This window comes from Lepidochelys olivacea (genome assembly GCF_965140295.1).
Source record: "Lepidochelys olivacea isolate rLepOli2 genome assembly, chromosome: 1".
Taxonomy (NCBI): Eukaryota; Metazoa; Chordata; order Testudines; family Cheloniidae; genus Lepidochelys; species Lepidochelys olivacea.
The window spans coordinates 204,153,191-204,162,528 of NC_140411.1; the positions used below are offsets into that span (position 1 = coordinate 204,153,191).

The 9,338-nt window shown below is 53.3% G+C and overlaps 1 protein-coding gene across 3 annotated transcripts in view; it reads right to left on the reverse strand.

The window, feature by feature from the left end:
• Window positions 1-9,338, reverse strand: part of LSAMP (limbic system associated membrane protein) — a 1,389,250-nt gene that overhangs the window by 34,452 nt on the left and 1,345,460 nt on the right. The window lies entirely within an intron of this gene.

Sequence of the window (9,338 nt, forward strand, 5' to 3'; positions counted from 1 at the left end):
TAACTCTATGATCACTCAGCTGCAATCAGCCCCCATTACTCTGATCTGGATGTCTCAGAATGACCCTCCCCCCCTCTTTTCCCCTCCCCGTTGGCATGGATGGCAGGGGTTCTGGATCCTGACCCGTGTCTACGAACAGCAGCAAATGCTTACTCCCAGACGTCTATAGCTCATTCCCAGTTACATTTAATCTCTGTGTTTACTCTTACACCCATCTCAATGTCATATCCAGAGGGACACAAAAGCACAGCAGAAAGGACTTCCCACAGTCCTGTGCCTCAACAACAAAGCAAGGATCCTTCCCCCGACTCTAATGTCCCCAAACTTTGGGAGTGTCTGGGTTTTCGTATGAGCTGTGAAGTCTGAATCCAGATTCAGGTCCAGATCCAGATGTGAAGTGCCAAGTTTGGAGATGTTTGGAGCCAGGCGTTAGATTTGGGCCCCGCTCTGCTTTCCCGAGGTCTGAGGGGGGTTGGATGTGCCTGGAGTAGATATAAAAACAAAAGGTCTCATACAGCACTGCATTCCTCCGGTATGTCTCAGTTACAGTGGCATAAAACTGGAGAAACACAGCGGTGACTCAGGTCCAATGTGTTTTGCTGTTTAGAAACAAGAGGCCAGATTCTCAGCTAGTGTAAACTGGCATAGCTCCACTGACTTCAACACTGCTCTGCCAATGTACACAATGTCTCATCCCAGAATTTCTCTTGAGACACAAATAGTCTGATTAGCTTTAACTCCACCACGCGTTGAGGTCTACAGCAAATGTAGAACGAATATGAAAGCATTAGGTGCTGATTTATTCTTCTGCTAATCCTTGTCTTGGAAATCAGCTGTCAAATAGGACAGAAGTTTGGAACAGGTGAACTGAGTCAGCTGTGCTCCTGAAGACAAGTCTGGTAAAGCAGCTATAGTCTGGGCAAACAATGTGGTGCTTCAGGGGGGGAATGAAGTGCACTGGAAGGGATTTGTGGGGAAGCTTGCACAGACTACAGAAGCTTCTCTGCACAGCTGCTGCTACCCCTCACTCCTGATCTACAGCCCCCCTGCCATTCCACCCCTGGGCTCCCCACACAGCTCTGACAATGCCCCTCACTTCCACCCTGCAGCTCCCCCCGCTATTGCTGTCCTAGGCAGAGCTTTGTGTGTGGGCCCATGCCCCTCAATCCTTCCCTGTACCTTGTCCTTTCTGACAAGGCCTCTCTTGAGCAGAGCATACCGATCTTTGCTGAATTGTGAAATGTTTGTCAGGAAAATTTGTTTGCAGTGTTCCTGGCATCTTTGGTCATGATCCCCCTCAAACTCATTTATAGTTGCAGCTAAGCTACCTGTGTTCCTAGAGCTCCAGTGGGAAAATGTCACAGGCATAATCTCCTCAACCATCTTGGCGCCTTCCCTACTTTTCAGAAGCTTCTGAGTTAAAATGAATACTGCTAATTTAAATACTCATTTGATGATATTACTACACTGATGATAATGGTTTCCTATGTACTTTTCCCAGTGAGAATAAGAGACATAGAATCATAGAATATCAGGGTTGGAAGGGACTTCAGGAGATCATCTAGTCCAACCCCCTGCTCAAAGCAGGACCAAGCCCCAATTAAATCATCCCAGCCAGGGCTTTGTCAAGCTGGGCCTTAAAACCTCTAAGGAAGGAGATTCCACCACCTCCCTAGGTAACTTATTCCAGTGCTTCACCACCCTCTTAGTGAAATAGTTTTTCCTAATATCCAACCTCAACCTCCCCCACGGCAACTTGAGACCATTACTCCTTGTTCTGTCATCTGGTACCATTGAGAACAGTCTAGAGCCATCCCCTTGGGAACCCCCCTTCAGTAGTAAATCTTCTCACAGACACAGGATGCGATACGTGGTAGTAAATGCAGTAATTAATGCTAATGAGTCTGCTGTTAGCAAGTAGTATTATTGGTGTTATACTCACGCCTCACCAAATGCAGAGTCTCAGTTTGTTAAACAGATGCCAGTGTTAACGGCCAAATTCTCTTCCCATAGATAAGTTTGCATTAGTTAAATGTACCATTAAAAATAACCATTTAAAATGTCAATGAAAACAGAGTCTGCGCCTGCCAGGATTTTTCTGGCCTCCCTTTTATTACTACTGAACTTTTCAGTGGTGGTGGGGAAGTGAGGCTGATTTTAAGTTCATTTTGATAATACACACAAAAATGGAGACTTGGCAGCACTAGCTAAATCCAGAGATGGTGCGCGAAAGCCTGCATGTTTCATTCACACAGCTCTGCCTATGCCCCTCACTCCTGCCCTGCTGCAGGCCCCCCTGCTATTCCAGTGCTGAGGTGAAAGTACCAATTCTTACCTCATTTCCGGAGCCCGCCCTGACAGCTGTGGCATTGCACCTCAATCTTGACTTGCAATTTTATTGGTTTCATTTAGACCTTTTCCCTTCTTCTCCAGGGATTAACCACAAAATGATCATGATTCCTCCCCATTTGTTCATTAAGTCTGTTTTCCTGCTGTGTTAACTTAAGCTGTGTCCCACTCCTAGCTGCCATTCCAAGGCAGCACACACAGACCCAGACCCACCCACACTGAGCAGAAGTGCTCAGGGCTCCAGTGGATGAGGTTGTCGGAAAGACTCATTTCTGACCTGAGCAGGTGACGACAAAGGCTGCTGTCCCATAGATACCATCATGCCCCCGCTAACTCTATAGCACTCCAGCCAAGCAATTTGCAAACAGACTGTAACGATATGCTGCAAAGGAACAACTGTCTTTTTGGGACACATACCTGGGCAGGAACATGAATATGCAGAATGCGCTGTGGTCTCTTGGCTATTCACCAGGGCAGGATGCAGAAGCTTTCACTGCCAGGTTCCTCTCTGGGTAACTCATTGTGGCAGGGGTCTACAAACGAAACAGTTGCTGCTACCAACGTTGATGACCAAAGTAACATGGAACAAGGTATTCCTGAGAGTAAGGGGGGGGAGGAGTTCCCCAAAAGAGAATATGCCTACCGCCAGGGATGATGGGGGAGAAGACGACACTGCTTCTAGTACAGAGGTGGGCAAACTACGGCCTGCAGGCCACATCCGGCCCGTGGGACCGTCCTGCCCGTGGGACGGTCCTGCCCGGCCCCATCCCTGCTGTTCCCCCTCCCCCACAGCCTCGGCACGCTGCACCACCAGTGCGCTCTGGCCCACCACTCCTGCCGGGCAGCGTGGCGGGCTCCTGCATGGTAAGGGGGTGGGGAGCCCCAGGGGGAAGTCAGGGGACAGGAAGCAGTTGGATGGGGCAGAAGTTTGGGGGGTGGTGGCGGTCAGGGAACGGGGGGGCTGGATAGGTGTGGGAGTCCCGGGGGGCCTGTTAGGGGGCGGGGGTGTGGATAGCAGGCAGGGCAGTTGGGGACAGGGAGAAGGGGCAGTTGGATAGGGGGTGGGGTCCCGGGGGGCAGTTAGGGGCAGGGGTCCCGGGAGGGGGCACTCAGGGGGCAAGGAGCGGGGGGGGTTGGATGGGTCGGGGGCTCTGAGGGGGGGCAGTCAGGGGGTGGGAAGTGGGAGGGGGTGGATAGGGAGTGGGGTCCAGGCTGTTTGGGGAGACACAGCCTTCCCTACCCGGTCCTCCATATAGTTTTGCAACCCTGATGTGGCCCTCGGGCCAAAAAGTTTGCCTACCCCTGTTCGGGGGTAGGCAAAATCACGTGTAGGGAAATATTTTCCGCTTAACCGCCGTGGTGAAATCCACGTGGCTTGTCTGTTATGTCAGCAGATGTTAGCTACAGATTTTGGCCTGGCTGGGTGGGAGCCATGTCTCTGCAGACCCACATCCAGCAGCACGCTCATAAGGGTGGGCATATTTACACAAACCAGGGTGAGCAGCAGCACGGTGGGGGCAAGGACCCAGCACATCCATTCTAGGGCACGCTTTGCGGAGTAAGCAGCATGCTCCCCACTTCCCACCGGAGGGCCGACGTCAGACCGACCCAGCGGTCCCTTTCTGAGAACTCTGAGACGGGTTCACAGCATCTCCCTGTGCTCCCGTCCCCAGCAACCCATAACTGAAAGCTGTCTGTGCAGATACTAGTGCATCCGATCAGGGTGAAAGGTCAGGGCTTTTGGGAGCTCACAGCTGCTGCTGATCCATGGCGGCAACTGCCAAACTCTTCTTTGATGCCCCTTCCTCGGCTGCAGAATTTGCCAGGCAGTCAACAGTTCAGGAGAGCAGGCCCCTGTGTGGGAGGGGTAGGAGTGTGCACCTGACTGCATGTTCTGGAGCAGCAATCAAACCACTCATGATGTCGGCTCGGACCAGCTTTAACCACACCCACAGAGAGCAGCTTTGAGAAGATACGTGTTTCCCTCAGTATACAGGAGGAGTGATGTGCTAGCAGGGAAGGGAGGTATACTGCCTTGCAACTCAGGTTGCAGCAGTTTCTCTGCACTGATAGGAAAGTGGCCAGTGCTCTGCAGCCAGAAAAAAAACATCCTTACACAGTACATTGCATTCTCCGAGAGCCTTGGTTACAGCAGGAACCTCCCTGCCACCTGGGGAAGCAGGAGGTGGGAAAGCTCTGATCTCCACAGGATGTATGAGCAGCTGGCTGCTCTACAGGGTTTCTGTCTGCATGGCTCAGGCCCAGACAGACAGCAGCCTAAGCCCTGCAACAGCAGAATGGCCACTAATCAGGATTCCGTGTCTCCCTGATGCCCTCTGGTGATACCATCAGGATTGTGAGTGTTTCCCGGCCTCTCCTGCTCCATTTCTCTTAGCCTGGGGTAGGCCTGTTGAGAGAAATTTGGGGCCCCAGCAGCTCCTGTTTTCTGGGGCCTCACCCCCCCCTCTTCCATTTCACCCCAGTTACAGAAGTTTTGGGCCCACCCCAAGCTCAGGGCCCTGGTACATTCCTCCCCCCACCTTCCCTCCATCCTCTCATCAGCCCTATCTTGGCCCTTCCTGCTCTACCTTCCAGGTCCCGGGCCCCAGGGCCTGTTCTAGGGGAGGGCAAGCAGGGCTGTTGCCTTGGGCACCAACTTCCAGGGGGTGTTGTTCTAGTGTACCACTTGGCTTTCTTAGACTCTTCTCCACTGCGATTGGCTGGCCTTTTGGGAGCGGGGGGGTGGGGGGGGTATCGGTCCCTCGTGGGGGTTGTATGCCAAAAACATTTTCCATCCTGGCTGGCAAAATAGCTAGACCTGCTCCTGCTGCCCCCCCCCCCCCCCCCCCGCAAGGTCCATTTATTTCCTAGCATCATGGGCTCTCTTTTTCCAGCTCCCTCCTCCTTCTGGTCCATAACCTACATGTTCCTGCTCCCATTCCCCAGCACCAGACCCCTTCTCCTTCAAGTTCTAGACCCCTCTCCTCAGATTTCCCATGTGCTAATTTTTCCTTCCCGACTGACCAGTTTCCCTCCTGCCCTGTGTCCATTTCTCCGTTTCCTGGACCCTCCTACTCTATTTTCCTGAATCCAGCCCAATCCTTCTTACTCTGCTTTCCTCCACCCCCTGCTGTGTCCCCATCTCCTCCCTTCTGCTGTTTCCATGTAGGCCTTGGGTCTTCTGGCCATATTTTCAGGACACATCTCTGTGTGTCACCCAGTCCTAGCTCGTACCTCGTACTCCACTGGCCTTTCTCCCACCCCCTCCTGTTTTCTCCTCAGGTCCTGACCTCTCATGCACCATTTGCTTGTTTCCATGCTTCTCCCTCTCTTGCTCCATTGCCTGTTGTCCCATCCTTTCCTACTCTGTTCCTGCTCCCAGCTCCTACTTTTTCTATGCATAACCTGACCCCTCCCCCCTTTCCTGGGTACCTTCCTGCTCTCTTTTGCCACGTACTGACCCCTATCTCCCCATCCCCCAGACTCTTCTGCTCCAGTTCCCTTTGCCCTGGTCCCCCAGCCTCCCTTCTTTTTACCAGCCCACCCAGCTGCTTTTTTTGCTTCCACTTCCAGGCTCCTCCCACTCTGCTGCACCCATCCTTCCCCTACCCTCTTGAACCAGCTCCCTTTCCTCTCTAGGCCCCTGCTGCTGTTTCTCTCTGTGTTCAGAACTCTCTTGCCCCAAGCCCTTTGTCTGACCCCACCCAGCTCCATTTTCCTTTGTCCCAGGGAGGAGGAGGGGGATGAGATTAGCTCTAAAGTCATGAGGGTTTTTTTAAATAATGACAGGTTTCAGAGTAACAGTCATGTTCGTCTGTATTCGCAAAAAGAAAAGGAGTACTTGTGGCACCTTAGAGACTAACCAATTTATTTGAGCATGAGCTTTCGTGAGCTACAGCTCACTTCATCGGGCATCCGATGCTCAAATAAATTGGTTAGTCTCTAAGGTGCCACAAGTATTCCTTTTTTAAATAATGTTTTTCTGAGCTGGCTGATGTTTGAATCCCCTGCTGCCATGTGTGCGTGTGTGAGAGAGAATTAGTGTTGCTGACTTACAGTGAGAAATGGGATTTTGGCCACGCTGCCCAGACATCAGTGAACCTGGGGCTCCAGGCCCCACATCCACAACTCTGCACCCCTAGCCCCAAATCAAACAATGGTGTGCCCCCAGTTCTCATGTGTGCCCGAGCTACACAATTCTGCATCTCCTCTTACTCTCCCCCAGTGCAACCTCTGCAGTTCCTGGGGGTCTTCACTCACCTTGCCCAGGCCTGGGGGGAGCAACTGCAAGGGTGAACTCCTCCCCCTCCCCCTCCCCCTCCCCTTCCCCTTCCCAGCCCTGGTGTTGCACAACTTGCAAGGCTGGGAAGAGCACAGAGCAGGCTGACCCATTGCACACAGGAGGGCTGGGGAGAACCATACAGACTGACCCATTGTTCACAGAGGTGAGGAGGAGGAGCGCAGAGCAGACTGGTCCATTGTTCAGGAGCGGGGGAAAGCACGCAGACTGATCCATTGTTCACAGGAGGGGTGGGGAAGAGTGTAGACCGATCCATGGTTACAGGGGCGGGGGGAAGAGCACAGACTGACCCATTGTTCACAAATAGGGTTGCCAATCCTCCAGGATTGTCCTGGAGACTCCAGAAATTAAAGATTAATCTTTAATTCAAGATTATGTCAAGTGGTGGAACCTCCAAGAATACCTCCAACCAAAACTGGCAACCCTATTCACAAGAGGGGAGGGGGAGGAGCACAGCCTGACCCATTGTGGAGGGGAGGACACATACCCCTGCTAGCTCTGATTGAGTGAGGAGGTCAAAAATAGAAATGATGGTGCAGTGGGCTGCCTGCCCCAAGTATAAATCTGTCTGAACCCCTAGGGCCAGACTTGAGGGGGGCAAGCCCATCTGGCTGCTCACAGCGCTGGTCTGCCAGGCTATTTTTAGCACACTAGTTTGCTCAGCGGCAGCACCGGTATGACTACCTGAGCTGGAAATTACTTCTTCTCCAGCTGCAGTGCAGACATACCCTAAGTGCGCTTTTCATTCTGCTCCAGCCCTGTCTGCGCTGGACTCCTCTGTGTCTATGAGTAACTTCCCCACAGGAGTTCTTCCCCATCCCTCCCTGGAGGTGGCTGTTCTGTGCCGAGTCGCTAGGGTGACCAGGTGTCCAGTTTTAGACCGGAACACCTGGTGAACAAGGGATCATGGCAGCTCCGGTTAGCGCTGCTGACCAGGTGACTGCATGCTGACTGTCTGGTTGGCGGCACCCTGTGCAGTGGGGCTGGTAGCCTCCCTGCTGGCCTCCGTGCTGCGCAGCTCCTGGGAGGCAGCTGGCATGTCCCCCGCTCCAGCCCCTAGATGTAGGGGCAGCCAGGGGGCTCTGCACGCTGCCACCACCCCAAGCACCACCCCTGCAGTTGCCATTGGCCGGGAACCGCAGCCAATGGGATCTGCGGGGACAGCGCCTGCGGACAGGGCAGCACTTGGAGCCGCCTTGCTGTGGCTCTGCATAGGAGCCGGAGAAGGGACATGCCGCTGCTTCCCGGAGCTGCTTGATGTAAGCGTCGCCCGGAGCTTGCACCCCTTAGCCCCCCTGCAGCCCAACCCCCTGCCCCAGCCCTGATCCCGCTCCCATCCTCTCACCCCTCGATCTCAGCCCGGAGCATCCTCCTGCTCCCAAAAGCCCTCATCCCTGGCCCCACACCAGGGCACCCCCAGCCAGAGCCCTCACCCCCTCGCATCCCAACCCACTGCCTCAGCCTGGAATCCCGTCCCACATTCTGAACTCCTTATTTCTGGCCCCACCGCGGAACCCGCACCCCCATCCAGAATTCTCACCTACCCCCGCACCTCAGCCCCCTGAACCAGCCTGGTGGAAATGAGCGACTGAGTGTGGGGCGAGCGAGCAACAGAGAAAGAGGGGGATGGAGTGAGTGGGGGAGGGGCCTCGGACATGGGTTGGGGCGGGGCAGGGATGGGATCTCAGAGGAGGGTGGGACAGGAGCAGGGCAAGGGTGTTCGGTTTTGTGCGAGTCGAAAGTTGGCACCCCTACGAGTCGCACATCACAAGGGGCCATTTGCAAAATTCAAATTAAATGAATGCATTTGCTGGGGGATCTCAGAAAGCCCCTTGCAGGCTGCAAGACTGAGCAAATACCCTCATTAACTCTGCTGCAGAGGGCAGGGCCCACCATACTGCCCACTGAATTCCAAAGAGATCCTGTCCTGCAGAGCCCCCCTCCCCCAACGACAACTTGGTTGCTGGCATAGAAGGGGAAGAGGCATGGAAACATTCAGTGTCCCAGGTGGGAGAAGAGGGGGAAGTTGGCATCCTGAATCCCATTTGGGACAAAATGCTGGATGGAAAGTCTTAAGAACTGGTTGAGACAGTGTGCATACCCATCATTGTGGTTAACACAGGATATTATCCTGATCTCACTGGAAGTTCTGTCATCTGCATCAGTGGGAGCAAGATCTAGCCCTGCATACCCTTATGAGTGTAGACTTTGGACACAGCTCTCTCTGTGCTCCACAACAGCATGTTGAAAAATCTTTGGGTAGTTTGCGTAGGGGATCCCACACATTCCCTGTGCCTTTCACTGCAAATCCATGGCCATTAAGGACTTCATAGTTATCACAGTGCTGCAAGCCATAGCCATGTGGAACTTCAGTGCAACAGTCAGTTCCTTTGGCATTGGCTGCTCTTACAGCTTGAGCTAGCGGATAATCTCATAGATTCATAGATATTTAGGTCAGAAGGGACCATTAGGATCATCTAGTCTGACCTCCTGCACAACGCAGGCCACAGAATTTCACCCACCACTCCTGCGAAAAATCTGTCACCTATGTCTGAGCTATTGAAGTCCTCAAATCGTGGTTTAAAGACTTCTCTCTTTGTATAGCAACCTTCTCAAACATATGCTGCATCCCTCTCTAGTGGCTTGTTCACATAAAGAATAATCTGCTACTGCTACCCCCCCCCCCCGG